The sequence below is a fragment of the Ursus arctos genome, unplaced genomic scaffold (genome assembly GCF_023065955.2).
Source record: "Ursus arctos isolate Adak ecotype North America unplaced genomic scaffold, UrsArc2.0 scaffold_14, whole genome shotgun sequence".
Classification (NCBI taxonomy): Eukaryota; Metazoa; Chordata; class Mammalia; order Carnivora; family Ursidae; genus Ursus; species Ursus arctos.
In genome coordinates, this window is record NW_026622808.1 from 38,466,451 (window position 1) to 38,486,232 (window position 19,782).

Consider the following 19,782-nt stretch of genomic DNA (forward strand, 5'->3'; position numbering starts at 1 on the left):
TATACAGAAGAGACCTAGTATATGTAAGTACACAGCTAATGTGATGCTGGCTATGAATTAGAGGTTATTTCCAAATAACCTTAATTTAATATTCTACATAATTTACCAGCTATATATTCATGTGTGTGTACATTTGTGTGTATAAATGAACACATTACCTTTAGTTTTATTTTAAAAGCAACAAAGGTTCCTCCACTAACTGAATGTTTCTTTATAAGACAGCTCCAGAAGCAGCAGGAAGAACATGCCTTTCAGCAGCATAATCCCTAAATAGCGTCCCCATGGCTTTCTCAAGCTTATCTCACCACTGTCTTGTGTCCTATTTCCTAAAAGCAAACTTCCCTTAACTTTCCTGAGTGGCCTTTCTTCCCTAGCCATCACAGTAAGTCTATTCCCTAGATTCTTTTTTTTAAAAAAAGACTTTATTTATTTATTTGAGAGAAAGAGAGACAGTGAGAGAGCACAAGCAGGGGGAGCGGCAGAGGGAGAAGGAGAAGCAGACTCCGCAATGAGCAGGGAGCCTGACTCGGGGCTTGATCCCAGAACCCTGGGATCATGACCTGAGCCAAAGATAGACGCTTAACCGACTGAGCCACCAGGTGCCCCTATTCCCTAGATTCTTAAATGAAATATTTATCTTCATGAATTGCCTTCCCTTAATATACCAGGGTAATTTAATATTTCAACTTTTCTTGGCTAATTTATCTTCACTTACTTGTGCTTATTATGCTCTAAACCAGGGTTTCTCAACCTTGACACCATTGACATTGGAGGTCAAATGATTCTGTGTTATGGGAGCTTCCCTATGTACTGTAGGATGTTTAGCAGTATCCCCAGCCTGTACCCACTCAGTGCCAGTAGTACACACGCACACACACACACCACATTGTGATAATCAACACTATCTCCAGTCATTGCCAAATGTCTCCTGGGAGGCACAATCACTCCCTGTTAATAGCCACTGGTCTAAATTTATTTGTTCCATTTTATATTAAGACTAAGAGGTAATATATATTGAGGTTTACAATTGGCCATTCACTATTCCAATCATGTTTATAAGTTAACTCACTCAATCCTCAAAATATCCTATTTTAAAGATGAGAAAATACTCAGAGAAGATAAGTGGCTTGTCTAAGGCCGCACTGTTACTAAGTGGTAGAACCTTTTATTGAACCTGTATCCACTGATGTCAGACCCTTAGCTCTTAACTACGGCACCATTTTGCCTTTCTGGAGATGCACAAAATTGAGAGGAGTAGCCCAGGTACAGTCTCTCTCCATGACTTCCCTATTTTTGGATCCAGAGTCATCCAGGAGATCCACCACACATTTAAGAATGTATCATTTGCATAGCAGGAGCTCTTGCATCTTCCCAGGAGTAAAAATTCAATGACAACTGATGTGGCTTGGGCATGGAACAATCCCACATATACAGATCATGAACAACCCATATGAGTATGACTAGCCATCTGATGTCTACAGGATAAACGTGAGCTCTACATTTTCCTCAGCTGAAGTTTTGTTTTGTCCAAGCAGGCACTGCCTTAGTCAAAAGCATGCATTCAGGGGCGCCTGGGTGGCACAGCGGTTAAACGTCTGCCTTCGGCTCAGGGCGTGATCCCGGCGTTGTGGGATCGAGCCCCACATCAGGCTCTTCCGCTATGAGCCTGCTTCTTCCTCTCCCACTCCCCCTGCTTGTGTTCCCTCTCTCGCTGGCTGTCTCTATCTCTGTCAAATAAATAAATAAATAAATAAATAAATAAATAAATAAATAAATAAATAAAAATCTTTACAAAAGCATGCATTCAGACAGCACTAAAAAATGGGCATAAATAGAGGCGCCTGGGTGGTACAGTCGGTTAAGTGCCCAATTCTTGGTTTTGGCTCAGGTGGTGATCTCAGGGTCGTTAGATCAAGCCCTGCGTTGTGCTCCATGCTGAGTGCACAGTCTGCCTAAGACTCTCTCTTCCTCTTCCTATGTCCCTCCCCCACTCCACACACTCTCTCTAAAATAAATAAAGAAATCTTTAGAAAAAAATTGGCATAAGTACCTCAAAAGAAGTAAGAGATGAGATCTTTAAAGAACTTGAAATCTCATGGGTGAGGCAAAATACCCAGCTACAAAATGACATTACAGTATATCACACAGCAAAAGCTAATTCCATCTAAAGGTGAGAAAAATCTTAAATTAACTATATCAAAAGTTAGAATTACAGAATATTTTTCTTTAAAAAAATTTTTAAAGTAAGTAATCAATCGGGTTAATAAAAAGTAGTGGATAAGGAGTACTTAAGCTTATTTAACAGACATTAAAATGACCTGAAATTCACCTATCAATTTGTTTATAATGAATACAGTTTTCAATTATGCATGAAAGCTATTTGTGCTCTTTAATAGGATAAACGTTTCCTTTATGCTCCAGTGTCATCTATTAATTCACTTAGCAAATCCTTTGCAAAGACAAACTTTTGCTCAGCCCGTACAAACTGGTACAAATTTTAAATGAGTGGGTTATGAATTAATTAAGCTTTTACATGAGAAATAACTGACCTCACAACTATTAAAGCTGACCAGCAATAAATTGGGGGGTTCTCAGCCAATCTTCTCTGCCCAGTAAAAATCATCTGGGCTTCATTTCCAGTGATTCTGACTTAATTGATCTGGGTGAGACTTGCATGTCTGCATTTTTAAGCTCCTTGGCTTGTTCTAATAAGCCCCAAAGCTGTGAACAACTGGGTTAAAGGAATGTCCGTGAAAAGGGAGAATCAGAAGACACTAGGCACACTGCAAAACAGACTGTAGGCTCTTGTACCCCAGACTCTATCATCTCTTCTACCAACTCCTATTCTGTGATCTTGAGCTGGTTATTGTTTCTCTCTGATCTTTGGCTTTTTCATCTGTAAAATGAAGATGTTCAATGGAATAAATGAGAAAACAAATGTAAAGAACTTAGCACACTCCCTGAAAGTGCTCAGTATATTTTAGAAATTATCACAGGCTTTCCAAAGAAGTGACTTTTGAGTTGAGTCTTGGCCTTGAAATAAAAATAAACTCATGTGCCTCTAATAATGCACTCATTCCTACCAATTAATTTCTTTAAAAAGAGAGAGATTCACAGAATTCAGTGCTATGCTGTGTGGACTTCCTGTTTATAATTGGCATACAAGTTTAATGATCAAACTTTGTATTTGCCCTTCAGGCATCCGGAATCCAACTGATGTGTTACTCTTTGCCACTTGAATCTTTGAGGTCCCTGAAAAAGTTCTGCCATCCCTCCCATCCTTTACAACAATTACAAAAGCATTTGCACCACCTCCAACTGCTAAGACAAAGATATGTTCTCATCTACATGCTTCCTTGCAATAACTAATTCTGCAAACACAATAAAGTAAGTTCCAGGCAGGGTTGAATTTTTTATAGTATTAGTTATAAACTCCTAAAATAATTTATAATGGAAATTATGAGATGTTCTTCACTATGGAGGATATTGGTTGTAGGCCCAACGACAGAACATGTGTTCATGGGCACACACAACCGTATGTACGCAATACACATGCACAGAAAAGGGTTCTGTTCACTTAACTCAAATTTATTCAGAACAGTTTTATGTTATTTATTTTCATGAGTTTTAGACAAGATCTTTTTTAGCACATTACAGAGGCCTGGAGGGGCTTTCTGCATAAAAGACAAAGCCAAGCACTGTTAATGCAAAGTATAGTAACTCAGTGTTTTGAGAAACATGGCCAAACATATTTGAATATGAAGCCATCAGGCCAAGAAATCTTGGTGTCTAGAGCTGAGAACAAAATTGGCAGTTAAGTTCTCATTATCAGGAGATTTCTTACTACCTTGTGGCCACTTGGCCCAGCCTATCTCAACCTTACAAAGATTCATATGCACATTCCACAAAATATTTGGACAAGAACATTTCATATCTTTCATGTGGTGGTAAAACATAAGCCATGAGAAAATGCCATAGAAAGGACATCTATCCCCCACTTTCATCTAGAAATGCCATAGAAAGGACATCTACCCCCCTCACGTTGCTCTAAAGATTAAATGAGCTAATACATGTAAAATGCTTGCTTGGCACAGTGCCTGGAACAATAAGCACTCAATACACACCAACTATGATTATTATATTTAACTGACATTTTCATTATAAACCACACTTACAAAATCTGCATCAAAATTCTCAAACAGATACTCTAACAAAATAAGAGTACAACACACAAACTATGCTAAAAATCTAAGGCCCAAAGATTAGCTAAAAACTAGGGCCTGTGCCATGCTGAATACTGTGAAGGAAAAAGCTAAGAGAAAACGCAAAACATGAAGCAAGAGATGGTAGCAGATCTGATAGTAATGCTAAGAAAATTACAATTCAGACAACTTACCTTTAGGAAGTATAAAAATTTTAATGTCCTCAGGGTACTATTTGGGGTTCAGAAAGAATCTTTCACTGGAATAAGATCTAAGAGGCCTTACAAAGATTTCACCTTCAAAAAAGTAGCATTGAAAGAGCAAGATGAGACTCCAGTCACAGAGTTTGGCTTGTCACCCCCACCCCCAACATACACACATATTTCAGGTAATTCAGGAAGCTGTTCAGGAAGCCTCTTCATTATACTTTTAAAAGCTCCCTTTCCATCATTAAAAAGGCACACATTTCTAATAGGTAAACATCCTTCAGTTGAACAAACTCAAAGCATGACTATTCCTTAGTAAAGTTGCCTTCATTTTCCAAAACTCTTGGGCACACTTAAACGAACGTGTGAAATTCCATGAACTCCAGGGAAGGGGAGGGGATGCTAATGTGCTTAAGCTTACAACAGTGAGACCCAGTGAAAGACAGACTAACTGACTAACCCACAGACCAGCAAAATCTTAATGCCTAATAGCAAATCATATTTAATAAAGAACAATCAAAATTTTACTAGAAAATGAAGGAGACTTTAAGAGACCACTTACCATAGCCTGTCTAGAGAGTCAGACCTTCTGACGATGGACTGCCATCTAAGCACAATAATATTTCAGTGATCTCTAACAAAATATACACATGTCACAGCTGAAGACACTTCTTACCCATCATAGAAACTAAAGAAAGTTCCCAACTGCCACCAGATTCCCTGACAGCCTCACAGTTCCACATGTCAACCCAAACGTCCAACTAAACTTTGTCTGGCTAAAGTCTGACTTAAAATGTGAAAAAACAAGACACATCAGTATTGTTCAAATCATTTTTTTTTACAAAGTTATTGCTCTAGTGAGAAATAAAACATATTATTTCAACCTTGGTTGTTATTTATTCCTACAGTTGACATAACTGTTTTATTTTAAATAGCTTGTAAAATGTTACCAGAATGGCCTTAAAATCAATTTCATAACTGATCTCTCCTAGTACATGGGAAAAGCGGTGTCTAAAAAGGTCCAAAGAGAAACTAGTTGAAAATAAAAAGTAAATCTCATTCAAGGGTGCCATCTAGTGGGAAAATCATGTTGCTAAGCAACCTCTGGATGGCATGTTTAAAACTCCAGAATCTTGAAGCTTGGGAAAAAAAACTTAGTTCAGTGTTTCCCAAAATATGTTCCTTGCTAACAGGATTCTGTCATCAAATATATTTAAGTCATGCTGGGTGAAACACTGGAAAATATGTCTTTACTACAGAATATCTCACAGCCTAGAATAAGCTCACATACATTGGGAATCTCCACAGGGGAATGTGGCATTTGCCCCATGTATTTGATCAGGGAAACTCTTTACTTGTGGTTGCCTCTGAACTCCTCAGAGAGCACTGGAGTTTCTCAAAATAATGTTTAGGAAATGGTGATTTAATCCAACTCCTGCCTCCACATTTTACACATAAGCTTTCCAGCAATTTAAGTAACTTGTCCTGGTTCCCAGTACTGCCTGTAGCCTGTCAAGCCTACAGGTCTGTCTTTGTAACCTGAGGAGTGAGCAGAAGTGACCTGAAGGAGGTAGGCTACAGGACACTTTCCTCTGCCCCTCTCCTCTAGCATTAAAATTCTATTGTGGAAGGTCTGGAGGCTTCATTTTAAGTGCTTGTGAGGCTGGAAGGACACCCTATTGCACTTAGATAATACTAAGTATTGATTTAAAAATCTAAAATAATATTCTCCTTTCATGTTCTCCTGGTTATTATTTTTTAAATCTGGCTATGGATTGATCTTAATGTTTATGTATCAACATGGGTGGTAGTTCATCTCTATAAATTTTGTTATAGTTATATTTTTACAGAAACAATCTCAGAGTGCATAAAAATTATGTCTGATGTCTCCCACATATGTCCCATTTGAGTGTGAGCCTGAAAGACAACCACAATACCTAGTAGTGATTATGGAGATCGGAAATCAAAGAATTAGAGGCTAAAAAACTCAAAGAAAGGCAGACTTTATATACCCCCCTTCCCCAAATACAGCAAGTATTACATGGGATAATAACGACAGGATTACAAAAGCAGCTTCCAAGGATTTTTGCTACAAATTATTCTGAAAAACTAAAATATATTTTCACTTTTAAATAAATTTAAAATTTCAACAACAACAACAACAAAAAAAAAACAATTGTGGCCAATGTGTTTATGGGCATCCCAAGGAATCAATGAAGTGACAGCCTCACAGCTCCTCTCAGAGTACTTTGTTCACCTGTTTCAGTGTTTGTCACTGCTGTACCTTACCAGCTGGTTATTCTAAGGAATTATGTGTTCACAAGACAGAAAAATGGGATAATAATAACTTGGAATGAATATTATAAACACAAGTAGTAAGTAATAAAGTACCTTTGGTACTGTTGTTTTGTTTTGTTTTTTAAGTAAGCTTCACGCCAGCATGGAGCCCAATGAAGGGCTTGAACTCACAACCCTGAGATCAAGATATGAGCTGAGATCAAGAGTCAGACGCTTAAACGACTGAGCCACCTAGGAGCCCCTTGTCTGGTAATTTTCAAATCATTCTGGTGGTTATATAACATCACTACTAGTATTATATTTGGAAATTATTAAGTTTTATCTTATTTAAAAGTTTTCTCTTATTGGGGCGCCTGGGTGGCTCAGTCGGTTAAGCGTCTGCCTTCGGCTAAGGTCATGATCCCAGGTTCCCAGGATTGAGCCCTGCATAGGGCTCCCTGCTCAGTGGGAAGTCTGCTTCTCCCTCTCCCCCTGCTCTTTCTCTTCTCTCTTGCTCACTCTCTTTCTCTCAAATAAATAAAATCTTTTTAGCAAATAAAAATAAAAAAATTTTAAAAGGGGGAAATTGCTCTCAATATCTTTGGGCATAAAGCTTTTTCTTACTAAGAACTATCTCTAAAGGATAGATACTAGAAGTAGAATTACAGAATCACAGGGTAAGGACTCATTTACGTTGACAAACTTCTTCCCCAATATGATTGTCCTAATAATTTACATCAAATATGAGACTTCTTATCACTCAATTATAAATGAGAGGCTTGAGAGATAACTGTAGGGGTGTAGACCACTCTCAATATAGTCCAGGTGGAACGTGCACAGCATCTGGAAGGCTCTGGAAATGCTCACTAGTTTACACACACACTCAGACTTCAATGTAAAGAACCCTCTCCTATACGTGAAATGCAAATTCTAAAAATTTCCAAAACTCAAAAACCGTAAGTTTTCAAAAGGACCTGTTCTTCCAGTAGGTGAAAAAAGCTCTCAATCAGGACCCCAACCTCAAGGTGCTAACAAAAGATTTAGCACCTACATATAGAATGGGTATTTTAACCAGATCAACATAAACCCACATGCAAAGTGGAAACAGACAAAAGTACTGACAGTTTGGTTGGACAGGCTGGGAGAAGCCTGGTGCCCAAGTTCGAAATTGGCACTACTTTGCACCAGAGAACTGGCTGTAATTTCTTTATATCTGCCCTAGAAAGCTATCCACTCTTATTCTGCTCATGGATTACAGCAACATGATGGGATGTTGTAAAACAATTCTAAGAGGCATGAACTGATATGAAATACTTTCTTGGCCCTTCACATATTTCCCCCATACTATACTCAGCCCAAGAGTTAACTTTTCTCAGGAGTCTCTAAACCACAAAACATTTTTTTTTAACTTCTAAAACTCTTTTGCTTTCTGTATATTTTCTGACAGGACCCACGAGTATTTCCAAAGGCTTGGCTAGGAGTTAGAATGCACAGCACATTAGAGACAGCTAATTCACTGAGAGAAGGATCCAGCTCTGATTAATTTTTCTTTCCTTACCTTGCTCCAAACAGGATTCCCAACATACGAACTAGCCAGCTGACTCTGCCACACAACGGAGTAATCATTGATTCATTCAAATATTTATTGTGCTCTTATTATGTGTCAGACCAGTTCTGAGAGTCTGAAATGGATGTTGAATCAATAATTCTAGCCTCATTCATTTACCAGGTGTGTGACCTTGGCCAAGTAAGCTCATTTCTCTGAGCCTCAGTTTCCTTAACTGTAAAATGTGGGATAATAATGGACCTGTCTCACAATATTAAATAATCGTACATTCCTCCCAAATTAAGTGAAATAATATACATAAAGAACATGGTTTCCAACCCCCATTAAATATTCAAAAACTGAAGCTTAGTCATTAATGTGACTTTTTAATTTTTTAAAAAGCATAATTAATTTAGCTGATTCTGGTTAAAAGTTACCATAGCAATTAAGAGACAATGTGCAAAATATAACCTTATATTTGATGTACAAAAATGTAAGTACATCTCTATATCTGAATTTCAGTGTAGCCTCCAAATTCCTAATTACAACCCCTAGTAAAGAACAAAGGTATAGCAACTTAACCTTGACAGTTAGAAGTAATCAGTCACCACTACTTAAACATTAGTCTTTTAAGATTCTCTTTTTTCCCCATCTTCTCATTTATCCCTAACTTCCTAGATGGGAAAGCAGCCTCTGGGGCATATTTGCCATCTACAGGTAGTGTCTGAGTAGCTGTGCCACCTTGGATTTGGGTGTTGATGTCTGGCATCGACTGATGACTACAGCCCCTGCCGTGGACTTCAACAAGATCCACATACTCTGAGTCCTTCTCATCCCTGCTGCAGGTCTCCCCAAGTCTTCCAACCCTCTCAGAATCTACCACGGCTTCCCAGGAGAGTTTAAAACCTCTCTGCTGCTTTTCCTATACCACACTGGAGCTTGGGTCTCATAGGACTGTCCTCAGCCCACTGTCACTTCTCCACTCACAAGGTCAGTTGAATGAGCATCATCGGGTCTCCTGGGGCTGCTCTGGGAAGCAAGCTAAGTTCCCCCACTGCTTTAGATTCCTCCTGAATTATCTTCAGAGATTTCTGGATCTGAGGAGACCATATCTAATTCTCCCTTCCCTCTCATGAAATGGGGCTGTGTGTAGGGGAGCTCTTCCCAGACACTTTCCAATTCACTTTCCCACTCACTTTCCAATTCAAACCACACCCCCTTGGAAAAACATTGGGCCAATATGCTTAAGTATTCACGGGCTGTATGACCTTGAGAAGTGCTTAATTAGCAGTTTCCATATCTTTAAAATAGGGATAATAACAGCCATCTCACAGGGACACTGTGAGGATTAAATGAGATAATATATGTAAAACCTCTGGAATGAAGCAAGTGCTACCCAACCCCTACCACCCTTTCTAGATTTTCCCTTCTACATGACCTCTGGTCACTGCACCATATGTATAAATTGTGCTTGCTCCAGTAATAAATTCCATCCTCCTTTATCTAACACCCTGAAAATTCATTTGCAAACGTATGCCCCAAGTTTCTGCCCATATAAATTGGCAAAACTGTGCCATTCTTTTGGCATATCATATACCTTAATGCATCATAGTTTAAAATCTTTATCAGGCGTGGCAAGCTTGATAACCAGCTGCAGTTTATGTGGTTTAACCTAAAGTAAACCTAATGGCCTTATCCTTATTGCCCCAATCCCAAGGCTCCATTTCTCACCCTGCGTAACTCTTACAACTCACATTTAGATTTTCACCTAGGTTACAAAAATAGAAACACTTAAGGAAATTAGCTAAGTTAAAGGCCATTTTCCACAGCATCAAGTTCAAGGCCAGATTAATATGTTGATATTTTAAGAATTAGAACCAAAGTTGAGGATTTGGCACATTTTACTTTTCAGCCATAGCCTTGTGAGTATGAATTTCAGCTCTAGTCATACCTTCTTTTTAAAATCTGATTGTAGCACAGAAAGAAGGTTAGCATCTCTGCCTATAAAAAGGGAAAACAGCCTGCCAGAGACTGAAAAGAAATTTCCAACAAATCAGTAATTACAGAGGTCCACCTCAGTGTCCAAATTCCCGACAAGGGTTTTTGTTAAGTTGGAGACATCAAGTCATGGCAACAATCAATTCAGCTCACAAGAAGATAATTAGACATTCGCAGAGAGACCCTCTCTCTGTTCTGAATGCCTTCCTGGGCTTTCAGATCAGTAGCTTTGATAGCATTTTTAAAGCAGGATGATCCTTTCTTTCTCCATGTCACATCTTACACAAAAGCCCAACAAAGCCAAACTACTCTGGATGAAAACAGGACCAGGGGCCCAGATGCCTTGCTCTGCTAGGTCCCAGCTCTTGGCTGATCCCAGTCTGCCTCACAGAACTCTAAGACCCCTCAGTGCCACTTTAAAAGCCACTGCCTCAGATGATCTAAACAGGGGGTCAGCAAACTTTTTCTGTAAAGGACCAGAAAACACACATTTTCAGCTTTGCAGGCCATAAATGGTCTCTTGTTGCAATTATTCGACGCTGCTATTGTAGCATAAAAGCAGCCAGAGACAATATGCAAACACACAGGCATGCCAGTCCTCTGATAAAAGTTTATCTCAAACAAGTGACCAGCTAGATTTGGCCCATGGGCTGTAGTTTGCCAACCCTAAACTAGAGATGTATCTTCTTATTGTCTCTTGGTTCAACATGTTATTCAAGACGGAGAAGTGGAATATATCACAGGAAGCACCACAAACTCCAATTTGTATAAGTTGAACACTGATTTACTTTCATTTTACCTAAAATATTTACCAAAGTTGTTAAAACAAAAATTCTACTTAGGGGCAGGTGGTTTAGTCAGTTAATCGTCCGACTCTTGATTTTGGCTGAGGTCATGATCTCAGGGTTGAGAGACTGAGCCCCAAGTCGGGTTAAGATTCTCTCCCTCAGGGTGCCTGGGTGGCTCAGTCGTTAACCGTCTGCCTTCGGGGGATGTACTGATGGTGACTAATATAACAAAATAAAAATTATAAACAAAAAATTAAAAAATAATAAAAATAAAAAATAAAAATAAAAAGGCATCTACTTGCTACTCACAAAAAAAATATTTAAAAAAAGTGTCTGCCTTCAGCTCAGGTCATGATCCCAGTGTTCTGGGATAGAGCCCGCATCAGGCTCCCTGCTCAGCGGGGAGCCTGCTTCTTCCTCTCCCACTCCCCCTGCTTGTGTTCCCTCTCTCGCTGCCTCTCTCTCTGTCAAATAAATAAATAAAATCTTTAAAAAAAAAAAAAAGATTCTCTCCCTCTCCCTCTGCCCACCCCTTCGCTCCCCCTCTCTTAAAAAAGAAGTTAAAAAAAAACTCTGTCTCATTCATTTACTATGTAGCTGTTTAGAGCCTTAAAACTATGTTTTAATTCTATAAATCATGATCATATCAAATGTGATTTTTAATACACAGTGAATTTTAATTCTTGGAAGATGTTCCCTGAAATTCCTCCTCCCCAAAAAACTGCATCTCATATAAGTATCATATAAAATTAGGTTTTGCCCTTCCTCCCCTCATGTATAAATAACTGATATTATGAAAAACAAGGCAAAATCAAGAGTTTTCTTGTAATAAGCATTATACCACAGTGGTTGAGGATGAAACAGATATAGGGGGAAAATGGGTTTTGGAGTAATTTTTATTTATTTATTTTTTAAAGATTTTATTAATTTATTTGACACAGAGAGACAGCCAGTGAGAGAGGGAACACAGGCAGGGGGAGTGGGAGAGGAAGAAGCAGACTCCTAGTGGAGAAGCCTGATATAGGGCTCGATCCCAGAACGCTGGGATCACGCCCTGAGCAGAAGGCAGACGCTCAATGACTGTGCCACCGAGGCGCCCCCTAGAGTAATTTTTAATATGATATCTCAGGCACTGCTTAGGAAACTATTATGTATGTATTTAATATTATATACTTAGTATATGGTATGATACCATAGTGACACCATTCTGACAACACCCATGCAGAACTGCTGCCCTAAGCATCAGAAGAGGGCCCAGAAGCTATACTTGTTCCATAAGGTCTTTCTTAGCAAGTCAGGCTTGGCTGGAGCAAGGATGAAAACTGACCCAAGCTGGGCCCTCTCACAGGTTCCAGTTGGATCTATAAAAGGTAAATGCAAGAGCTTAGGGTTGGCTGATTTGACCATATGGACCAAGATGCAGCACAGATAAAGCCTCTGCTCGGAAGCACTGGAACATCCTGGCAACCCTCAGGTCCCCCTTCCTCAGGACCAGTAGCATCCAGCACTTGGATTCCATACACTGCCCTTTTAGTAAAGACTCTTCTTCTAATTGTGCTAGCTAGAGTTTTTTGCAACAGAATCTTAATTTCCACATATGCTGCCTGCTCCAATTCTTGTTCCACCTTCCCAGCCACACCTCTCAGTCTGTTCCAGAGAGAAAGCAAATTTGCTCCATCAGTCTGTTTGGTCTGCAACTGGGGAAAGCAAGCTCTATGAGAATGATGTGGGGGACCTTCAGGAAACCACTCCTCTCCAGTAAGTCCTGGGACTCTCTGCCACTGCCAAACACTTTCTTATGGGAAGCAGATGAGAATAATAGACTTTCCATAAAAGTTTAGTGAAAAGCTTACCAAATAAGGTAAAAGAAGACTGGATATGATGTCACCAAGGGCCCTTAATTTCTGCACCAAGAGAAACAGAAAACAGGAGAACATTGCCCCCATGCCCCACCCCCAGAATGGCAACTCAGAATGGCTCCCAGAGGCCTGTTGCAAGCTCAGTTAGCCCCCCTTCCAATCTCCCTGTAGCTGTGTGACCCAGGCCAGCTCCAGTGCCAAGTACTGCTCACATAGTTGAAGCATCCTTGTCAAATTGAAGATGGCAGACCCAGATTTTTCCTCTGGCAATTAGGTTCTAGAGCCTGCATTATTAATCACAATGCTCTACCTCTTCCCCCTTTGACCTCTGTACCTCCATACCACTCCCCACTCCAGATCAATCTTCCTTAGGGACAGCTTTATGACTACACTTCCTTGCTCAAATCCAGCAGTAGCATCCTGTTCTCAGGCCAACTGCAGAATGCTAATTTGATTATGTCCCAACCCTTCAGAAAATCTCTTAGTGATTCCCTAAAGTTCTAGAATAAAGTTGACTGCTCACCATGGTTTACATATTCACAAAATCCCTCTCTGATGGTCCTCGTCAGCATGAAAACCTCTCTCCCTCTTGTCCGCTCTGTTGTAGGTATTCTAGACCTCTGCTGTCCACTATGATAACCACTAGCCAGGAATGGCTAATTAATTCAGTCACTTGGTTGCAATAGCCACATTTCAAGTGCTATAATGGACAGCACAACTTTAGACTTTCCCTGGTTCCTACTATGAACTCAGCTCCCTGATGCCTCCAGATTTGACTAAACTCTGCCCTTTGCCTCCAATTCATGCCCACCATCCCCTCCCCATCTCCTCTTTGAATTTCTTTTGATCCTTCAAGTCTCAGCTTAAACACCACTGATCCAAAGAGTCCTTCTTTGCCTCCTCTAAGTAACGCTGTTAAACACTCCCAGGAATATTTAATAATTGAAATGATTTAACCATGTGCAATCTATTGTTTCCCATAAGGCTCATTACTGTCTATTACAAACAGCTGTATCTACAGTGACTGGTGGGCAGTCGGTAAAGACTTCCACCTACTAACTTCATTCTAGCATATAACACCTTGCAAGAAGGGGAAGCCTCACCAACCTTCCATCACAAACTGCCTCTAATCCTCCATGCCTTTGCTATGCTCTAGCCAAATTATACAACCTACTGCCCTCTGAACTTGTCCTGTGTGTTCCTACCCTTGAGCTTTTGCTTGGCTGTGCCCTGTCTTGCTGCCCCATCCCATTTCATTTCCTGAAATCTGTCCCCTTTCAAATTCTGCTTCCTACAGGGGTTTTCAATACTTAATGGAAATTGATCATTCTTTGAGCCTTTTATACACCATGTTTGCTATTACTACTCTTCAAGTCCCTGCTGTATGACTAGATAGGCTACATCATCCTATCACCCACCACTGTGTCTGGCACACATCTTACACTCAGTGAAGGTATGGTGGTGGGGAACCACCGAATCTCAGAGCCACGAACAAGTGACAATCTGTGAGCTGGGATAATTAACAAGGATGATAGCAGGATAGGAACTTCAAAAGAAAATGATCGAATAACAACAGATTAAGGAGGCCGCTGGGAAATGTGAAGAAACTCTAATATATTTTTGGCAAAATGACTGTTTTTTCAAAATGGCAGTGCGAAGGTCAAACATTGACTGACAGATATTGTATCATGCTAGCTGTCAATTTCATCAGAAAAATTTCATACCAAATCAAAATTGATATTTGGGTTTCATTCGTTGTCCTTTCTAAAAATTACCTACACTTGTCACCTACATTTTGTCAAGTGTGAGATTCAAAAATTTCCTTTAATTAAGTACTATTTAATTCCATTTGCAAGATGAAAGTCCATACTAAACTTACTAACTTTACTCATTATTTATACAAATTGTGATCCTAACTTGGTCTCAATATAGACATCCTCATGCAAGGAGGACCTCCTTCTTAAGAGTAGAGTCTTACTAATCCCCAGCATTAGTTAAAATTCCAAAGACTGTCACTTGTTCTTTGGTCTTACATTTGTGCTACAGTGTTATAGCTCTAGATGTCTTCAGAGCCATGAGCTAATTTCCCTAAAACAGAATTATCCTATTACTACCCACAAGGAGACAACTAGAGAAGGCATTTTCAGAACAACGACAACAACAAAAAATCACCGTAGCAAAAAGTAAAATAAAACAATACTAGCCCATTTCCATTCATTTTATGGTCTTTCAGGTAGAAGAGCCTTTAACCTTTTACTCTCAGGCTTTGTGTAATTTACAAGACACTACCAAGTTCAAAGTGATTTTTATTTTTAACCTATTAATCCAATCAGCTTTTGATTTTCTCATTGACTTAGAAATACAAGAGATTTCTAACGTGCATATTTGTTCTGCCCCCTATATACCCACAGAAAGTAAAAACTTGAGAAATTTTCAGTACGCCAGAATAATACAGAATTTTTAGTTTGTAACTGAAAACTAAAACAGCTTCTAATTTGTTATATTATATTAAGTCTAACTGGTATAAATGACTTCACTTTCCCACTTAATCCAAAGCAACTCTAATTACTTTCAAATTTCAAACAAACATTGAAAGACAAAAACAGACAGGCTGGCAACTAGATAATTTACTCTCATAGTCTAATAAAACAAGCTGAGGGAAACATACTGCTTAAAAAGTTTAATTTTCACCTGCCTTCTCCTAGACCCTTCCACACTATATGCAGCTGACTTCTTCAAGGTATTAAGGAATATGATTTTTTTTCAAAGTCTAACATCTTTATTTATAGGAAATTTTTTTATAATATTTTTTATTATATTATGTTAGTCACCAAACAGTACATCTCTAGTTTTTTATGTAAAGTTCCATGATTCATTACTTGTGTATAACACCCAGTGCACTATGCAATACGTGCCCTCCTTAATACCCATCACCAGCCTATCCCATTCCCCCACCCCCCTCCCCTCTGAAGCACTCAGTTTGTTTCCTAGAGTCCATAGTCTCTTATGGTTCATTCCCCCTTCTGTTTACCCCCCCTTTCTTTATCCCTTTCTTCTCCTACCAATCTTCCTACTTTTTATGTTCCATAAATGAGTGAAACCATATGATAATTGTTTTTCTCTGCTTGACTTATTTCGCTTACCATTATCTCCTCCAGTCTCGTCCATGTTGCAGCAAATGTTGAGAAATCGTTCTTTTTGATGGTTGAGTACTATTCCATCATATATATGGACCACAACTTCTTAATCCAGTCATCTGTTGAAGGGCATCTCAGCTCCTTCCACGATTTGCTATTGTGGACAATGCTATGAACATTGGGGTGCATATGGCCCTTCTCTTCACTATTTCTGTATCTTTGGGATAAATACCCAGTAGTGCAATGGCTGGATCATAAGGTAGCTCAATTTTTAACTTTTTAAGGGATCTCCACACTGTTTTCCAGAGTGGCTGTACCAACTTGCATTCCCACCAACAATGTAGAAGGGATCCCCTTTTTCCACCTCCTCTCCAACAATTGTTGTTTCCTGCCTTGTCAATTTTTGCCATTCTAACTGGCGTAAGGTGGTATCTCAGTGTGCTTTTGATTTGAATTTCCCTGATGGCTAATGATTTTGAACATTTTTTCATGTGTCTGTTAGCCATTTGTATGTGAATTTTAACCTGCTGTGAGGCTTTTCCAAATTTGATTACTCAATGTGATGCCATTCCTATTTCCTAGTTACATCCAGCTTGGTTGAGGATAAAGATGTAAATAGGAGGCTAAGTTATTAAAGATAAAAAAAAAAAATCAGGATCTGTCATTAGCAAGAAAACAAGGGAGATTTTATAAATCTTTGGCTACTTTGGCTAACATAATTAAATATGCAAGATCCAAACAGTGCAAATAACACTCTGTTACACGTCCAGATGAAAGAAAGGATATCTCAAAGGAGTTGAGAGGGATGCCTGGGTGGCGCAGTCAGTTAAGTGTCTGCCTTCGGCTCAGGTCATGATCCCAGGGTCTGGGGATCATCCCTGCACCATGCTCCTGCTCAGCAGGGCGCCTGCTTCGCCCTCTGCCCCTCCCCCACTGCTTGTGCACTCAGGAGCTTGCTCTCTTTCCCTCCCCCTCAAATAAATACATGAAATCTTAAAAAAAAAAATGAAAAGAGTTGAGAGTTCCCACCACCATCTTGACTAAAAAGAAGTGAAGTCAACATTCTGAGGCATGAGACCCTTCCTGATTCTGATCTGAAATTCCCCACAAGCTTTATTTCACCATTGTCAAAACCCACAAAGAGATATCTAAACATATTTGCACCACAATTATCTAGAAGTCTTATCTAAGGTAATTCAAGTTCAACACACTAAGACACTCAACTTACTCAGAGGTAAATCTGTTCAAACCCTACTTACCCTGCACACTTCTAACAAGCTTGGCATTCTAATTCCCAGTCTCCAGCAAATTAACAGTAAAAAGATGGAATGTGAATCAAGTACCAGAGACAGCAATATTATTAACAAGGATAGATATCCTCTAGCACCATAGGAGGAACCCGAAAAAACAACAAAGTAGACAGAAAGCGAGATGATCTGAGACCACGTAGGAGAGAGGCAAATAACCCTATATTCCCAAAGCCATCCCAAGGCAACCACCCCTTCACAGGAAATAATAATAATAATAATAGACACTGCTAATCTTAACCCTGAGCTATGAAGAAAAGTCTCCAATCTGCTGAGGACATTCTGTATAAGAAAGCCAGAAAGTATTCAAATAGCTATAATCTATAAAGACTTTCCTCAAAGTGGTTAATCATTTTTGAAAGTGTTGACACATAGAGGGCGAGGCTCTGGTCACTTGGGGAGCTGTCTTATAAGAAAAGCTCCCTTCTCCCACACCACCAGTTAACGAAGCACTGCATACATACACTCCACGTCGGAAGCCGTTCCAAAGACAGCATTCCAAAATCAGCTATAACAACAAACAACAGATGTCCTGAAAAGGCACAGATATTTCTTCCCCACACCCAAACTGTTTAAGGAGGGGGGGAATAAATAGACCAAAAAAAAAAAAAAATGTGTGACCAGAAAAGCAAACTATCAAGGAGTTGAAAAATAAAATTTCAAGTTTCCAATGAAGGCACAAGAGCACCCCAAAAAAAAAAAAAAAAAAAGACAAATCATTCTCATTTTTACAAAGAAGGACCCAAATAAATTTTCTTTTGTATAACTGCCAGGCCCACAGACAGCTCTTGTACCATGAGATGATAAAACCTAAAGAACTTCCTCAAGGGAGTAGACACTTCCAAGTAGCAAATTTCCATTTTAAAATAAGCATATTTATTGCTATTTTCTCCCATTACAACAATGTGAATGGTTGTCAAATACTAAATTCTACTTTCTAAATCCTATAATGGAGGCAAAACAGCCCACATTCAGGGCAGTGTCAGGTGAGGGTATGAACCCTCCACCTCCAGCCCCTAGCACCAAATTACTAAAATCCATCAACTTAGTGCAAAACAGGACCGAGACATCTGGCTTAAATGCAACCACTGTGGCCAAACCTGAAGTGTCATAAGTGTGTTTCCCACCATCATGGCAGGCTATTTACTTATGTATTTATTTATAACCTCTTCTTCACCTGCTTTTAGAAAGACCCTGAGGATCCCGGCTGATGAGCTGCCTAAAAGACCAGGCCTGCAATTTCTTCACACATTTTCTTTACATCCTGAAAAAGTGTAATGGAAAAACCACACTCTCATCCAAACTGTCCAGAACACACGTAATGAGAGCAAGAAGGAAGAAGCAATCCAATGATTCCCCCCTCATCCTTACCTTGTCCCTACGATGGCATACAGGAGTAGGGTGGCCAACTCCTCCTGATTTGCCCAGCACTTTTCCAGTTTAAAAACTGGAAATCCCACATCCTGGACCCCCCACTCCGTGGCAACTGGAGCAATCAGTCATCCTACACGGAAACAGTGACATTCACACATCCCATGGCAGTCCAGAAATGTGGTTATGTACAACCTCTTGTCTTTTTAGCTCAGGGATATATAACTGCAAGTGGGAGTCCATCAGTCAGACTTGGGTTCAAATCCCATTCTTTCCACTTCTGAGCATTGTGAAATTAACCTCTCTAAGCCCCAGTTTCTACATTTACAAGATACAGATAATGGAAACCTCCTCAGAGAACTATGGGCCCAAACTAAGCTTTCTATTATATGAGCTATCTAATATTGCATCTCTTAGTTATATCATCATTTTATTTTATATCATGACCATATAATTTAATTTTAACACATTATTTGCAAATTTCATGACCCTAACTACTAAAAACAAATTTCCTACAAGGCTCACAACTTAGACACACAGTTAAGAACTCTAGCATTAGGGGATGCCCGGGTGGCTCAGTCAGTTAAGCATCTGCCTTCGGCTCAGGTCATGATCCCAGAGTCCTGAGATCAAGCCCTGCATTGGGCTCCTTGCTCAGCAGGAAGCCTGCTTCTCCCTCTACCTGCCACTGCCCCTGCTTGTATTCTTGCTCTCTGACAAATAAATAAATAAAATCTTTAAAAAAAAAAAAAAAAAGAACTCTAGCATTAGTAACAAAAAAAAATGACATCATCCCCAAGAAATCCAGGTAAGATCCTTCTTTGCAATCCGGTCAAACTGACCAATTTGGGCACATCTGGACCCAAGAAAAATAACCCTGAAGTTTACCACTTGAACAAAAAAGTAGATTTTCCTCCACCTGGTGCCCTGTCAATAACTGCATTCTCTCTTTTCTACTCTGCCCATCTAGAAGAACTCTCGGTTTGATATCTGTATCACCAACACACTGCTACATCTAAAAAGGCCAAGTTGACAATAGCCAAGATATGGAAGCACAGAAGCAACCTAAGTGTTCACCTACAGATGAATGG

At 39.5% G+C, this 19,782-nt stretch overlaps 1 protein-coding gene across 1 annotated transcript in view; it reads right to left on the minus strand.

Annotated features, from left to right (window-relative positions):
* Positions 1-19,782, minus strand: part of ERC2 (ELKS/RAB6-interacting/CAST family member 2) — a 791,328-nt gene that overhangs the window by 589,841 nt on the left and 181,705 nt on the right. The gene's annotated exons all lie outside the window — the stretch shown is intronic.